The sequence below is a fragment of the Watersipora subatra genome, chromosome 9 (assembly GCF_963576615.1).
Source record: "Watersipora subatra chromosome 9, tzWatSuba1.1, whole genome shotgun sequence".
NCBI lineage: Eukaryota > Metazoa > Bryozoa > Gymnolaemata > Cheilostomatida > Watersiporidae > Watersipora > Watersipora subatra.
Window position 1 is genome coordinate 1876023 of NC_088716.1, and position 18307 is coordinate 1894329.

General features: G+C 37.4%; 1 protein-coding gene across 1 annotated transcript in view; it reads left to right on the forward strand.

Annotated features, from left to right (window-relative positions):
* The window catches only part of LOC137403553 (uncharacterized), a 411606-nt gene that overhangs the window by 44823 nt on the left and 348476 nt on the right, over positions 1–18307 (forward strand). The gene's annotated exons all lie outside the window — the stretch shown is intronic.

Sequence of the window (18307 nt, forward strand, 5' to 3'; positions counted from 1 at the left end):
AACGATTCGAAGCTTTGGTTCTGGAAGTTAAATATTTGCAATGATCAATCGATTTTACCCACTTCCTACGAGTGAAAATAATTGGTAATCATGACTCTAATTTACCAAAGAAAATTCGAAAAAAATATTAAAGCTAGGTAAAACGACAGATAAGCTATGAAACGATGATTGGAGATAGCAAAGAATTATAATTTTATTAATTAGTATACGTACATGTATTTATGACTATAAAAATATTACATTTACTTAAGTATAGAAGACTCTAAGTTAATTTACCTCCATTCTGTCTTCCTCTGCAGTAAAACGCTGCTGATGCCTGTCAGCTTGACCATAGGCTGTCTACTCCAATATTTTACTAAAAGTTGCTCAGATAACTCTGATTCGCAGTCACTATACAAAACTATGTATAACTTAGTAATTGTTGAAACGCGTTGAATCAGTAACGATGAGAATTCTCTAACGGTGAAATTCTTCGAGATCACAGACAATGCGTTTTACGAGTGATAACATTTATTTCGGCCTATATAAAAATTTTGCGCTCATGATTGGCTAACGAAGCGACCTCATATTTACTGCTCGAAGATTCATTTCAGATATCTTGCTTGTGACATCACGAAAGAGGCACCCGCTGGAACGTGAGCTTTTTAAAAGAGGGCCTCATTCAAACGCATATATCTCTGGACAGGCTTGGTCTACAAAGACCAAAATGGCATCAAATTGTAGCTGATGTTTTAGCCTTTTATGTGTTTTAAATTCATTAAATTAAATTTTTTGACGCAACCACATCTTTAAGTACTGTTGATAATACGGGAATCATATTTTCTGGTGTTCTCATAGTGTACAATCCGAAAAAGTGAGATAGGCCTAAGAAGCTAATGATACGTAATTTTATTGACAGTTTGTGAGTGTGCTCACGTTATCATGCCCACGTTATCGTGCCCACGTTATCGCCTGCTTGTTAATGATTCATGTGTGTTTAGGCGAACCCCAGTGATATCTCCACACTCCTCATGTCGCAAGCGACAGAAGTCATATTTAGAAGTCTCAGATGGCTCAGCATACTGATAGATCTTTGTGAGATGTAGTGTTCTCCTTAGGGGGCCGAGGGGTGCCAATTATTTATAGAGGTACTTCTTTTATATAGACTAATACCCTGGCTGTTTAGTTTGCCATGAGAGATTGTCAGGTGTATTGTATCGACACTACTCAGAGAATAAGCAACTACTCAATTACCCTAAGACACTTATATTTCGCTAGTATTCAGTTTTGTGAGCAGCATAAAGAGTAAAATTTTGCAGCAACTTAATTTCGCAGCTCTGATGAGTGCGAAAATGTAGTGATGTGAAAATAAATGGAGTGGAACAAACATAACTAGATCCCTCGGATCCAGTTCATTGGTAAGAAAAAAAAATTCAATTTTGGACAAGTTTGCAATCGTGAGCCGCAGGTAGAATTGTGTTGCTAAGATCGATATTGCAATTTGATTGCTTGCTGCCATTTGTTTCTTGGACTATTAATAAACAAAGCTATTTAATTCCGCGTTTTCTCTCGTTCGTTATGATAGTTTAGTTCCACTCATGAGATTTTCGCAAGGGGATGACTCCGCGAAAACGTGAAAGTTAGATGAAGCGAATACATAAGTGTCCTAGGATATTCAAAAAGACTTGAAGGCGACCGATGGGTGCAGGTGTTAGAGCGTCGGTCTACCAATCTGAATGTCATGAGATGGAATACTGTCAAAAGCTACCTTTTATCATAACTTCAAACTCTGGTGATGGATAGATGGACAGACGGATAGAGATCAATCTGAGTTTAGTAAAGATATATTTTCGTTTTACCTTGTTTTAAACCAAAAATATTATTTAGTACCTTTCAGCTACAAAATAGATCTGTCCCTGTGTAGAAAAAAGGAAAATAGATATGTATAAATCGACATTCAAGGTGTGAGCTCTCCTTAACTTGTTGTTAAATTACCATAATCATAGACCATGAATCGCATGAAATTGATACGAAAAAGGAGAAAAGTTGTCAATATGAACCAATAATACTGCAGTTATGGTAGTCATTAAATTAAAACATTATGTCTGGTCCTCCTTTTTGAAGGACCAAAGGGGGTGAATTTGAAGATGTTTGAAAACAGTTTAGGCTATTTACATGTATTTTACTGTTCAGATAACATAACATTCATATAACATGTACATTCCAGGAATGGATTATTTGCATTGTATGAGCATCAGCTGCATTGTACTGATCCAATTTCTCTCGGTGCTGGTGTGATGTCAGTCTCTCTCTGTGTTTTACTGATCTAATGTCTCGACCTAACACTAGTATGATTGGTCCCATGGATAGTGGTTCATAGACATAGAGACCTTACAGATAGCGGGTGGGCCCTTGGCTCCTCGGTTCAGTATTTACAACGGTAGCCTGAGATCTTGGTAATAGGTAAACTTTGCAGGCTGTGACAATCAAGCATGTGTTTGCTTCCCATGGGTATGACTTAGAACACTTCTCAATCAGTTCCTTTTGCTAGCGAATCAGCAGACCACAAATGTTTTGTTTTTTTATTTATTTGACAGTTTGGAGTTATGTTATATGTAGCATACATGAGAGGACAACTTTTGTTTTTTGGCATTCAAGTTTTGTGTTTTCTGTATGATAACTGTTTTTCGATTTTGCCGCTTGGAAATACTTACCATTCGAATTTTTAAACACACTCATCCTTAACCAAACCGATACAGCGCGACATTTTCAACGTATTCTGACTGCTGTCGGAATAGCAGAATAGGTATGCTGCCAGCTTTATGGACTGAGAGAGATTAACATGTGCAACAACTATGCACACAATTAGTTTTAGTTGTGCAAACTTTGTGATATTCAGTGTCTGAATATCTGTGTTCTATTCTTGTGCTGTGCAATCTTTTTTCTTAATACACTTAGTGTGACTTTAGACGGACACGGCACTTATTATAGTAAAGATCAATATGAGTATATATCATGTTCATATATGTTCCTGAAATGCATTGTGCAGGTGAAGGTCACCATTATAGAAACGGCATGGCTAGCAAACATTTATTTAATTACGCGATTATGTTTAGCGATGCAGCTTATTTGTAAACATATACGTGAACATAGAATAGGCCACCGAGCCTAACGTCGCAAACGTTTTGCTGAGCGTGTGACCGCCGGAGTATCGCAACTGATATGGGAACCAGGCTTTACACTAGTTATGAGTGTTTCAGCTGCGATCAATTGAAAATAAAAAAGCACAAATACTGAAAAATACTAAAATTTCTAAAGTTATACTAGACTATCACTCACATCAATCAATCACCATCCACAATGTTAAAGTTATTGTACAAATACTTATTGTCTGTGTTTCATTGAAATACCTGACTGTCTCTATAAGCACACCTTACTGCTAGGGTACTAGTAATTATAATAATATATAATAATTATAGTTATAGCAAGTATCTATGGGTCTGGTTAGCTTCTCTCATAGTAAATAAACAAAAGGGTAACTTTAGCGTAAGGTCAATATGATTTCTAACCACATTGCTTTAGGATCTTAGTCTATATTTACTTGCAGGTCTTATAGAATCAGTAGCTAAGGCAGATAACTATAATTTGTTTGATGAGGAAATCATATTTGATTAAAATGAAATTGTTTTCTCTGCAACTGTTTTACCCCAATTCCCTTGAATATGCCTCTAAAAGCTGCTTTCAACAATGAATTTCATATTTTCCTCAACCTAATTTATTATCAAACAGGTAGATAGTAGCAGGTGTTTGAATGTTGGTCCACCACGCCAACAGTTGAGTGTTTGAATCCTGTTGAAAGTATTATTTTTTCCTAATCTTTAGGTGGGGCCTCATATAGACAGACCCGCACAAATCTTATTATAGTAAACTTCATTAAATGGCGAGCCATGAGTTATACCTTAAGTTAATCATCATTTCGTCTTGATTTCCAATAAAAATGTTAATTAGAAGTAAAATTACGTTTTTCAGTGATCCCTTTGGCTTAATATGAACATTTCAATTTTTAGTAACCAAAAAGCAAAAAATCCTAGAACAATTCAAGAGTGCAAAAATTCCTAAATTCCTGGTGCACACAGACCAGCATAATACATGGCATATGTATAGTATAGATATTGCCTGGGGCTATTTACACATCAGCCCTATTAAATGTTGTCATGTTGACAAATAGATCGACCAATGAAAATTGACCTCAATCGTGAAGGCCAATGGTATCCTCTATGAATTTTTCAGCACTGGTATCTAATTAACAATCATAGTGAATATATTCTAATATAGATCATCGATACTGTTTCTGTAGCTATTTGAGTTGCTTTTTTTTAATTTGGGGAAAAGTGCTCCACTTTTATTATGAAAACGGAAATAAAAAAATTTTCTCCAGTTTATGACAAAACTGGGAAAAAATATGGTATGTTGAGAATGTACGAGTGAGAATATCTTTGAATATATAAAATAGTTGTGTATAACAAGTACTGTAGTCATTATTCTAAAGTCACTCTTGGCCGCTACTAGCTTGTATTGTATATGAATAACATGGAATCCAGGTGGTTATAATACAGCATTCCAGCCAATCACAAATGCATAGCTTTATCTCCTCTGATGCAAACCGACATGTTTATTTTGAAATGAATTTTCGCTGATGCGACCATGATGGCAAATCATCAGTAAGCTCTGAAGGTCACAAAACCAAACTGAAGGTCACGAGTTGAGATCCCGCACAAACCGGCTTGTTATAAGACTTGTTAAAGGTTAATTTTCACAAAATTGTAGTAGATTTATCAGAAAGTGTTGATATTTTTTATCATTTGCGATTGTTTTTCATGTTTGAGGTCATCTGATTGTCAGAATGTTCCAAGATTAAAATTGATAGAACTTGATTGTGGTTACAGACTCGTATCAAGCAAAAGTGCAATAATGAAGTCTATAGTTGTAAAGAGACAGAGCAGAGACACGTTACGCTGTAACTTGACCATAATAGCTGATATCAACCACCACAACGATAACAACATATGATATCATTTTGCACGTATATTTCCTTTGAGTGTTTTAAGTTTGAAGTTTTGTCAATTTAAATTATAAGACATGTTAGTCAAATCGTCTCAAGAATCAACAGAAATTACAAGTTAGAAAAATATCCACACATTTCGATAAAGTCTACTAAAGTTTTGTGTAAGTTCATCAAAATAGATAGATGCATCAGTTTTATCCCATCTACAGGTTGGTAACTTTGTTGTAGGCTAAAACAATTACTTATACTGAACGTACCTGCAGAAGGCCCCAAAATACCAGTATCATCAGTGATGGTGTTCAATTGCTATTAAACTGAAGCATTAACATATTTTGTTCTTTTGCTATAGGATATCCACAAGTTTCCTGCTAATATGCACTATAAAGAGTGTCCGAATGACGACTTGTCTAGTGTTGATGGTAATGGTGAAATGATAGACTTGCTGCTCAAAGGTAACTAACAGATATGATATAATAACATATTTACGGTAATCAATAACACAGGACAGTGAGGTAGTCTAGCTGCCTCAATAATTCATTTCTTCTTATCCACTTTTAATCCATTGTCAAACAGACACATGATTTAAATAACCCTACAAATTCTTATTTATATGGCTATATTTTAGGTGGAAAGGTATATCAAGCCCTAACTCCTGTGGTGCACAAAAAAGACATTATTGAGGCAGTGATGAGAGCCAGCTCAACAGAATTGCACAAAAGATGAGATACTTTTCATACTCTGGTGTGCAGTCAAGGTATGTAGATCACAAATGTGTAGCATTATTTGACCATCTATACAGGGACATCTGTTGGCAAATTCAGCAATGTGGATGGTATCACTTTTGTATCATATTGACTCAAGGTCATCCAGTCATAGCAGTTTGAAAATGCATGAACAAAATACAATTCTGTAACCTGGACTTGGCCCTATGTTGAGATAGGCAATGTGCCAAGCCCTTGTTCAACCACAAAAAGGGCACACAAAACATTGCCCACCTACTGCTCCAGGGTGTTGCATCATTGTACTTATTTTGCTTCATAACTGCTTTTACTATGGCTGTAAATGTTGATGGTAAATTATTGTTGTCGTAGTGGTATATGCAGTGCCAGTTGTTTTTACTGAATATTTTATGAATCATTGTGTTCTTTGGTGTGACAGGATGCAATTAACAGTTATGCACCATAACGAGAATGTCAATCGGCCAGTCATCATCAACAAGCATGGGACTGTAAGGCAGCAAATTGTTAGAAAGAAGATTACCAAACAACAGCAAACTTTAATTCCTTTGAGGGTGCCACCAAAATATGGTGAGTTTCGGCTATCAAAGTTTTGCATTGGAATAATATTTCAACATGTTCATGGCCACAATAACTCAAAATGGGCAATGGGAAAATACCAGAGAATCTCTTCTCATCAAAAAAACATCATTGGTCATTGCCACTTTATGCATACCACATTTACGAGGTCTCATAATTATATGAACTTAGAAGGTTACAAGAAATAAGGTTACTAAGAAAGATGTGGTGTGGTCACTGTTCTATTCAATTAACAGAGAAAAATGCTTATTTTTAACAGCATACAGAGACAGGATGTTTCTACAGTTTGAATCCTACCTGCAAAGCAAGACAAAGCCTAATCCATTAGAAGACATCATACCACCAACACTAGCCTCGACAGGATCCCAGTTAACAAGAGAGGAGGTGATATCAAGACAGAAGAGCAGACCAGGAGTGATACGAAAGCCACACCATGTTACAATGGCTACCACTGAAGCTAATAGGAAAAAGTTTGTTAATCCCTGACAATCCAGTCTGTAGCCAATGGCATGCTCTGACATGTAATTTGCACTAATAGTGTTCATGTCAAGGTTCGGTTATTGGGCCATCTGGGCTTTATTTCTCTTCTCTCCTTTCTGGCGGAGGAGGGGTTAAACATAACCCAGATGGCTCATGAATTGATTGTCCATTCCAGTCTGGAGCTGATGGCATGCTATGACTATTATGAAATTTGCATTAATATTGTCCATGTTGACAGGAAGATGAAAGCTACCTCAGCAGCAGCTAAGAAAATATTGGTAGCAGCTAAGACCAAAAAAGGGACACAGCTAGGAAATCAAGAGTTAAGAAAACTACAACGTCCAAGGTGCTCATCATCCCAAAGAAAAAGGCTAGGGAGCAATAAAGAATCATCAAAGACTGAGATTGGTTACAATGATTATATATTTATATATAAACATATGTGTGCATAAAATATGTATAAACTAGATATATAAATATATATATATATATATATATATATAAATAATCACCTTGAAACAAACTTGCTGAACAAAAGTGAATCAGGTTCATCATCTTCATCATTATTAATTATTAGCAAATTTTCTGCCGTGTTAAAAAGTGCCTTCCTGAGTTCTGCGGCCTATACAAAGGTGTCTATACAGCTATACAAATGTACTATTTTTTAAATAAAATAAATTAACGAGTAGTTATTTACATGCAATTAATATTTACTGCCAACGTGTACCGAGAAGGTCACCTAAACGTTTGTTTCTTGGAGCCACTGGAACAACGCATTTCTCACCTACTAAATTTCCACATCAAAAAAGTAAGTGTTTCTTATACGATGTTGTATTGTATATGAATTGCCACATATCCACTACTTAATAACGTTGGATTTGCCGCTGTTCGTGATAGTGGGTCATGTTGATTTCCTTCAGCAGCCAAGTTACTAATATTTTTTCCAGCTACAAGTAGGCCTACTGTAACTTACTATTACAGAACTTTCACGAGTACTCCGAGGGTTGTGATACGCTATTCTGAAAAGAAAGAGACCAGCTGCTATCGACTTACTGTCACCCTGCATCAGCCATGACCAGCTATATGTCGCCTGCTCAAAAGATGCACACATTGAAAACTGTTTCTTCATACGCCCGACAGAAAAACCAAAAATGTTGTCTATCCGCAAGTGTTGCGCTGAACTGAGGGAGAAAGAGAGAGGGAGAGAGAGGGGGGAGGAAGGGAGAGAGAGGGGGAGGGGGGAGAGGGAGAGAGAGAGGGAGAAGGGGAGAGAGAGAGAAGGAGGGAGAGAAGGGGAGAGAGAGGGAGAGCGAGGAGGAGAGGGGGGAGAGAGAGAGGGAGAGAAAGAGGGAGAAAAAGGGGGGGGCAGAGGGAGAGAGAGAGGAAGAGAGGGAAGAGAAAGGGGGAGAGAGAGAGGGGAGAGAGGGAGAGGGGGGAGAAAGGGAGAGAGAGAGGGAGAAGGGGAGAGAGAAGGAGGGAGAGAAGGGGAGAGAGAGAGCGAGGAGGAGAGGGGGGGAGAAAGAGAGGGAGAGAAAGAGGGAGAGAAAGAGGGGGGGGAGAGGGAGAGAGAGAGGAAGAGAGGGAAGAGGGAGGGGGAGAGAGAGAGGGGAGAGAGGGAGAGGGGAGAGAGAGAGAGAGAGGGGAGAGACGGAGAGAGGGGAAAGAGGGAGAGATGGAGAGAGGGAAATGTAACTGCATATTTGGAGTTGTTTTACAGTATGAAAGCCGACTCTCAATAAATCTTATGCTGCACGTGAATCTGTTACTGTAAGCGGGTAATGCAGCTAGTCAATGATAAACAGCCCCCAAGGATGGCCGACGACTGTCATATGGGCGGGGTTTAATGATCGAGGTTTGTTGAGATTGTGCTAGCCTGGGTTTCGGAACTAACACTAATTCTCGCGGGGCAGTCACGTTGCCTTGTTAGGCTTTAGAAAACATGACTCGCTGTTATCGTTTCATTAGCTCATTCAGTCAGTACCAAGCGTTTCACAATGGCAAACCTTGAATTTCTACAATGTAGCGGTAATACCTAACAAAAATAATAAACCCATGCAAAATAAATAGTTTCAAATTACCTACTTTTACTAATTTTGAATTTGGTAAAGTTCGTAATATACATGTATACCTAAATTTGAATATAATTTACCCAAAATCACCCGAGCGATGGCCTTTTTTCCCTAGTCTTTGATTAATACTTTGCCACCCTTAAAATAAAATGACAGAGTCTTTCATTGTTGTCACATTGTTTCACCTGGCTAAAAAGACGGGACAGCAAGCATAGCTGTGCAATGTAGTTTTCATACTCAAAATCTAAATATGAAGCCGAGTTTGGGTTACTCTACAATTGTGACTATTAATATCACGAATGCTTGTGAATGGCAACTGACTGATCATAACGGGGACAATATTGTGATACTATATTTATTTGTCAACAAAATGAATTCAACAGATCAGTAAAACAACCATGATAGTTCGTAATATTTGCACATTTACCAGTGGCTTTTTTCAGCATATTTGTTTGTTTGAGTGCCGTGTTCGGGTTCATCCCCACAGAGCTCAACTATTAAGCCCTGCCTACATTATAGCCGTCGGCTATCCTTGGGGGTTGTATATCATTGGTGTTACATTCTAAAGATACTGTCATGAAGCACTACCACTGTTGAATAAACTCTCCTTTGAGTTTCTATTGATATACATTGTATTTGGTATTTGTGGTTTTGCCTGCAATTTGGGGTTGTCCCCTCTCCTTCTTATTTTTTCAGAAACCAGACTCAGTCTTCCGGTCCATAAAGGGGATGCTCCTCTTGGTCCTCTTGTCGGATGGCAATCTGCTCCTCCCGGAAGGCTGTGTTTGTTTCCTCCAGCCTTTTCAACATCTTCACTACATCTTCATGGGAGGCCTGGGCCTCTGGTGATAGAGGATTGTATTGGATTAACTGTCTCAGGCTAGTAGTAGTTCCTTGTTTAATGCGGGTTGTGATACTTCAAAGTACAGTACGAGTACACGCTCCTACAACAAAAATAAGACGTTCCGGGAAAGCTTACGTTGTAGGGATTTTATTTTTCTTTTTTGTTATTTTTCCTTGTTGGTCTACTTTCTTGGTTAACCCTTTTTGTTATTAATATTTTTGTATTAAATTTGTTTTGCCATAAAAGTTGTCTCCCCTTAGCAGCAGTGTTACACTCTGAAGATCCTGCCATGATGTGCTATCATAGTTAAATAAACTCTCATTTGAGTCTCTGCTGATAAACATTGTACCTCATAGTAGGCTAATGTATTGTATATGTATAGGCTATGTACACTGTGATGTACCTCTTCACATTTTCTCTTTCTCTACTCTATATTGGCTTTATTGGTGGGTGTAAACTTTAAAAAAGTTCACAATATTTTATGTAAAATTTCAAACTTTTTTCCATTCATTTTTTTTGCTGCCGCAAAAGCATTTAAACAAATGTTAGACTACTGCAGATTACATTGTGGTATATGTGATGTATTTTCACTCATTCTTTATATGCATTTATTGTATTTCTCTTTTTATTTAGCATTTGTATTTACCATAGGTCTTCTATCACAATGTTACCACCTTACCATTTTGGATATGAAATACGGGATCATAACTTCTAACCATTGTAAAACAAGCTTTTCAAAGAAGACGAGTTGTATGTACTTGCTAAATATATCATTCATATATGCATGTCAGGCATAAACATCCAGTTGAGCGAGTGCACTTTACCTGATTCGTAAATTGTCTTGGAATAATATTAGTAACAAACCGATACCATTTTATGAATTTAATCTTTCCGTACCAATCTGCTTGAATTGCTTAGCTGAGAGCCCAAATGGCTGTTGGTTTCCTCTCCCTTTTTATGAACTATGTTATAGGAATGCTTGTTCCTCATCTGGCATAATACAAAGTGACAACCATGACAGGTAGCTGAAGTGGGTGAACTAGGCAGGTGACTAGTAATGACTGGCATCAAAGCTCTGATAAAATGTATCACATGCTGACTAAAACTACAACACAAGTACGTAAATTCTATTCAAAATTAATCTAATTTATGATAAACGGACCAGTAACAAAGGCTGAGGGGTTAATACTTTTGGCCATGACTATTTATTACTTAAACATGAATATTTAGTTCCTTCTTGCTCCTTTCAATATTTTAACTGGAAGCTGATGCTCTAAAAATATTCAAATCAGTCATTTAATAGCCTTAATCTGTTGATAACAGTTTAGCCTGAGGAGACAGTCTGGTCAGAGCAATACTCTGAGCTGCTAGGGAGCAGCCCAGAGTCTGATATCTTATCATTTAATAAATAAACCTCTCGACATTGACACTCCTTCTGTATACAATCCACGTCGAGGACTGTCTAAACAGAGCGTTGCAACACCCATAATGCCGGCTGATGCCAAGAGATCATGAAAATTCTCTACTATTTGTATCAATAATTCCACCCTATTGTGGCAGCAGGAAGGAGCACCTTTTAACCAAATTAATTGAGGGGGTACCAGCAGTCAGGCCTTTATATTTTACATAAACGGGCAACTTTAATCCAGAGGATTTTTTCATGTAATAACTTTCAAGTGTTATTTAGATTGATAAGGAACCAGACTATATATAACTGGGTATGATACATTATTTTGTAACTTATAACTAATGGTGCACTCCTTGTCATAGCCACAATAGCCACAGATATGTTTCATAAAATCTTTACAGACTTTCTCATGAAATCACCTTCAAGTTTTATTTAGTTTGATAAGGAACCAGACATTACATTGCTGGGTATGAGTCGATATCTTGTAAATTATCACAAATTGTGCGCTCCTTGATATAGCCTCAGGTCATCAACAAATTTCCCATGATTTATGGAACTAAAGGCTATTTTAGTAGCTCGAGTTTTACCCTATTAGGAACTGTTAGTCATGTTCATCAATGTGACTCCAATGCTGCTTCATATAGCAAAGTTATGAATTATAAAAGAAGAGATTTAGTTATATATTGCGGTTGTTTAAAAAAGTCTAACGGTGCATTGCAATATGAATGATGAGAATGTTGAAATAATAAGTATATTCAATCAAGAACAATATAATACAAGCATGATGTCGTACAGAGAACAATATCATGTGATCTCTTTGATAATGCATGCCTGGGGAGCTCCTGGGTGTCTTTATATACTATTAGGCCTGCCCTTCCGGCTCGAGGGCTGGCTGGTCATTTCTCTTCCAGTTGGAATTTCACAGGTTCAGACTGAAGTGTCTTATCGGTTTGGTTGGGCTATATCGTAGGTCACCCGACAACTTTAATATTTGTCTGGGTAGATTGTCAGCCGCATCTGCAAAACTATCAGCTGGCTGGGTCGTGAAATTGATTTCTTGTTAAATCCGTATCACCCGGAGTCTGTAAGTTTGCAGCAAATTGTACCAGCCTCCGCTGCATCCGCCCATTCAGTTCGTTTACTAAACTTAAACCCGTCGTCACCAAACAATGGTAGCTGCAATTTTGATTTTCTTGGCTTTCTAGCCTGGTCTCGTTCATATTAATTACGGACGGTTACTCTATGAAAGTCTCCTATAAGAAGATTTAATTCCGTGGTACATAGATTAAACTATGCCACAATAGTCATGTTTACAGTCTGGCATGTTTGTTATAGGATATGATGTAGCATGGCTCTTGAACATAAACTTATATGCTCCAACTTTTAGTCTCACAAAGATATAAACTTTTTAGCTTTATTATTTTACTATTTATGGATATTTAATACATCTGATGCAATATATAATATATCCGTCTGTAACCGTATGTATATGCTGATTATATAAACGTCGCTATAAATTAAGAACAGGTCATTGGCAATTGCACTCTTTGCTTTTTGTTGTAAATTAATAAGTTGATACTAACAACTCTTTATGTCACATGACCAGCTCTGATATTATCACTCAATTGTGGTCACATGACTAGTTTCTATGGTGTACCACTCTTTTTCTGTCACATGACTAGTTGCTATGGTGCATCACTCTTTTTTTGTCACATGACTAGTTGCTATGGTGTATCACTCTTTTTCTGTCACATGTCTAACTGTTATGGTGTATCACTCGTTTCCTGTAACATGACTTGTTGCTATGGTGTATCACTCTTTTTCTGTCACATGTCTAACTGTTATGGTGTATCACTCGTTTCCTGTAACATGACTTGTTGCTATGGTTTATCACTTCTTTTCTATCACATGACTATAGTTGCTATGGTTTATCACTTCTTTCCTGTCACATGACTTGTTGCTATGGACTATCACTTCTCTCCTGTCACATGACTTGTTGCTATGGACTATCACTTCTTTCTTGTCACATGTCTAACTGTTATGGTGTATCACTCGTTTCCTGTCACATGTCTAACTGTTTGGTGTATCACTCCTTTCCTGTTACACCACTAGTTGTTATGGCGTGTCGCTTCTTTCCGGTCACATGACTAGTTGTTATGGTTTATCACTCATTTCCTATCACATGACTACCGGAAGTTGCTATGGTTTATCCCTTCTTTCCTGTCACATGACTTGTTGATATGGTTTATTACCACTTTCCTGTCACATGATTAGCTTCTATGGTTTATTGCTTTTTACTGTCACATGACTGGTTTCTATGACTCACCGCTCTTCTTCAATTAATAGTCCTTGCATTTATTGTGCTCCTTGTTCCGTTGAATTAAGAGACCTGTTTGTACTTGTCAGTAGGCTCACTCTCTCAAGATTATAATAATAAGTGTTACCATATGACTATTTTATTTATAATTTTTACATGTAATATGTTATTATAAATTCCAAATATATAAAGGCCTACCTTAGCTTAAGACCTTAAATTGGATACACTTTGAATCGTCTAGTTAATCGAAGATTCACACATTTTCTTTGCACTAAGGTCAAGGAAATGTCATGTTGTAAATAATTAACCTTACAAGTGTCACCAGGACACTGTCTGGGAGCATCTGGGTCGGCTTATGTAGCTATTTACTTCAATTACAAATGTATCATCCGCTAGTTCTATTGAAAGAAATAAGGGCTATCTTCTGACACAAATATAGATAGTCTAATTCCATGTGAATCCCTTGTAGTCTAATACGAGCCTATGTGAGGACCCCTTCCTCACACAAGATGCTTACCAAAAAAATTTAACTAACGCCTTTAATTTAGCCTGTGTCCCATGAACCTAGAGCAGACAAGTACTTTCGATACCAGATAGTAAAGTACTTCAAGTTGCATCTAGGAGGTTAGTAACACTGATACTACTTGTGTTGTGATAGTACCGCCCTCTCTGCAATGTGGATAGTAACTATTGGCTATTTTATTAGTTCATATTGATTGGCATTTAGTGTATAGGATCTTTGTATATTAATAATAGGAAATTAGTGTTATCTAATCTAATATGTTATCTAACTAATATCTTAATAAGGTTCAATATCTCCGGAGTGCTTAAAGGCATTGCTACAGGCCGGACAAAATGTGTCTTTTCTGTAGCCAACCCTTTGAAGATGCATTTAGAGTGGATTATACTTGGAACCTTTTGGAAGAATGCTAATTGACCAATTGAAGAGCCTAGCGCTAAAAGTGCCTAAGTCACATAATGTCCAATTCCATCAGCAGCTCATTAAAGATTTAAAGTTTATGGTAAATCATACTTATGGCTTTTTATAGCTCATACTTTTATAGCTTTTTTGAAAAATCTTTCACACCTTTCTTGACTACTGTGATAACTTGACATTTGACATGAGTTACGAGGTTTTTTTTAAAAACGGTAGGCGGGTAAGCAAAAAAATTAATTACGGACTTAGGTACTTTTCACTCAAATTTCGGACTTGAGTACTTCTTGCACCGCGACATATCGCTGTGGCCTAATACAATCCGCTAAAATGCTAGTATCCGACATAATACGAGATTTTGCAATATAATGTATGATCAGAATATATATATATAATGTATGATCAGAATATATAATGAGGTTATATTATGATAATATGATACATGACTGGAATATGAGATAAAATATTGAGATAAGTTAATACTAAAAGGAGCGACCTGGAGAGTATAATGTGACTAAAATAATAAAACAAAACTATTTAATAAAGTAAAAGTTCTGCGCTCTACTCCCTATCATCATCATCTAGATCTGCAATGGCAGCACTGTATGGTTTAAGTTTGTCTTAAAAAGTGACTCTCGCATCTAGATGTACGAGGGAGAGAAGCGCCTTCACATCGTTTTATTTAGCCTCTTTGATCGTGAGGATGTTTCTTGGTGGATAGGTCTGGCAAAGATTGGTAGGGTTGGTGAGGTTCACCATCTTCATTCCTCTTTTCAAGATGATAACTGGAGCGGTACCGTCAGCTGTCATGGCAGTTCGGCTTGTCACCGTCTTTCCAAGTTGAAATGCCGCAATACCAGTTACTGCTTTTACAACGGGCCCGTGAGCATCTTTATAGTTCATGACAGTTATAACTGGTGTGTCATCTGATAGCATATCATCTGTCAACGGGTGTTCAACAAAAGCTATCCGGAATGGTTTCTGTTGGTCCGTCGTCTTTATTAGGTTGACCTACTCCGACGGTAAAGTCACATGGTCCTTTTTCTTTCTTCTTTTCTCGATGTGGCTGAAGTCTCTGTATAATAAACACCTCACGTTGGTGAACGTGTTAGATTACAAGATTGCAATATATTTTTTCTCGTAATAACGTGAACTTAGAATCACATAACCAGTAATAACATCTACTCACCGGTCACAAGGCATACGACTATGTCCTGGTAGAGGGTGCATTACTTCGATATCCTTGAGTGTGCATCCAGCCTTGTTGACTAGGCCACAGAGATAGGCGTAGATGTATCTAAAAAAAATTAAACACATGCATAAGCCTATCATTCTCATACTAGAAATATAACAGTTCAACGCTTTAAAATGAGATATGTGTAACTAACACTGCCATGACGTATACTAACCTGTTCTTATTTTGCGAGAAGCAGTTGTCAGCAAAGATGGTCAGCTTAGTATTAATGTCCGGAAGCTTAGATATGTAAATGTCAAGGATTGAAATTACATCATTAGGGCCTTTCCCAGCATAATGTTCCGCATATAAGTACATGTAGGGCTGATCCGTAACCATGCTGTGTATATATAGGTTGTGTATCCATAGCTGCCGCTTGCAATATTCTTGGCCAATTACAGTTAATGGGAGTGGTAAGTTCTTTTCACAGTCCATACATATTACATCTGTATTTCCAGCCAGTTTCGCTGCTTCCGAATCTTCTTTCATTTAGACATTGAAGACGTCTGCCTTTCGATTGTGGAGCTCGTGTTGCGCCGTCAGCTCTCTAGCTTTCCTAGGATCCCCACCCGCCTCGGCAGCTTTAATTTCTGCGGTGAACTTTTCACATTTGTCACAAATATCACTGCGGGGATATCCGAATGCCATGGTAAACTCAAAGTTAAATATATCCAGTATATTATATCCAATATAATTATATTATGGCTGTATTATATCCAATATAATACAGCCAGTATTTGACATGGTTACACTCTGGCGTATCTCGTATAAATATATCGTGGTACAGCCAGTATTTGACATGGTTACACTCTGGCGTATCTCGTATAAATATATCGTGGTACAGCCAGTATTTGACATGGTTACACTCTGGCGTATCTCGTATAAATATATCGTGGTACAGCCAGTATTTGACATGGTTACACTCTGGCGTATCTCGTATAAATATATCGTGGTACAGCCAGTATTTGACATGGTTACACTCTGGCGTATCTCGTATAAATATATCGTGGTACAGCCAGTATTTGACATGGTTACACTCTGGCGTATCTCGTATAAATAGCCGGTGCATTTCAGCAATGCTGAGTTTGGCATCAAGGTAGCTTTTATTCTCATTTTTTGAGCGACTATAATGACTCTCACGTGCTGAAAACTGCCTGATATGAGATCTTATCTTATCTCGAATATCTTCTGCAATCTTTGGATGGTTTCCATGATTGGGACGTCCATCTTTGATGTCTATGGCAAAGTCGAGAACCTTTTTCTTCAACCGTGACTCTTTGATGCCAAGTGTGCCACAAAAAGCTGACTTGCAGACATCTTCTGTACATGTTGGTAATGTGATAGAGTACGTGTAACTAGTGCGCTTCTTGGCGTCATCTTTGTGTGGTCTTCTTATAATCTGGGCATCAGGTGTCACTGATATGCAGCTACGTAGATATATATTTTGTCCATTGTGATCTGGTAAAGCATTGAAGTCTTCAAGGATTTTAGACAGTTCAGCTGGCAAAAACTTAGTGTTACACTTGCAGCGACTCTACACCAGCACCTGGACTCTTTCAACTACCGCTCTGCCTCCATAAGATACATGCTGCTTCCCTAGAACATATATAAGAAAATTAATATTAATATAAACAACATGAACTTGACACAAAAATCACAAAACAGACACTGCACTCCACTAGGTGCACTGACAGTTACAGTGACACAGGAAGCTGCAGGATTGATTGGAAAATTTATCTAGAATTATATAATAATATTAGTAGTAAAGGTTTTATTCTAGGGCTCATTATCATAGCCTCCATATATTTCATCCTTCTATTTACTGAGATAAAGCTGTAATGAATGATTGATGAACAAGAGTCAGCTTGTTTGCTGGCCCATGACTGAATCACACTCACACTCACATTCACATCACACTGACAAGGCAGATTGCTAGTTTCAAAAAGGTTGGTAAAAGCTTTGAAATAGCCATTGGATGTATTGTTATCAAGTTACCTGCAATCTTGGCTGTTTTTATTTCATTTCTCTTCCACTTGCTTGGGGTATATCGTCTTTTCTTAGCTGAATTTGGCTGCTCATTCTCTCTATTCTCATTTATATCAACATTGTGAGCCATTTTGAGAATCAACAATGAGTCACATGACTTCAACAATACACATGATTGGCCAACTATGGACTTATGAACTTATAGCATACAATCTTTGGACTTAAGTACTTTTAACTAGGAGTAGGATCCGCCCCTCATAATCTCACTGCTTTAAATAGGGACTTAGACACATTTCTCATACAAAACAAGTGAGGACTATGTTGATTACACCCAGAAAAGTTTACAAAAGATGACAACTCAATTTTTTTGAATCTGTGACTTAAGCACTTTTAGCACTAGCCTCTTCAGTTCATGTGTCTTTGGAAAGTGTAACAAGCTTTTAGGCATCCTTGAATTCAATGCTGTTAATTATCTGCTCCTAAACTACATGTTTGGTATTTGGGAATCTATCTTATAAACAGTAGCCTTAATTAGTTCACTTTTACTAGCACCTGTCACTAGCTATCTTACTATGTGTGACATTGGTTAGCAAGTGTCTATAAGTTATGCACTGTTGTTGTTAGCTCAGTATGAGTGGCTGATATGCTGGGATATTTAACATAATCACTCAGGTC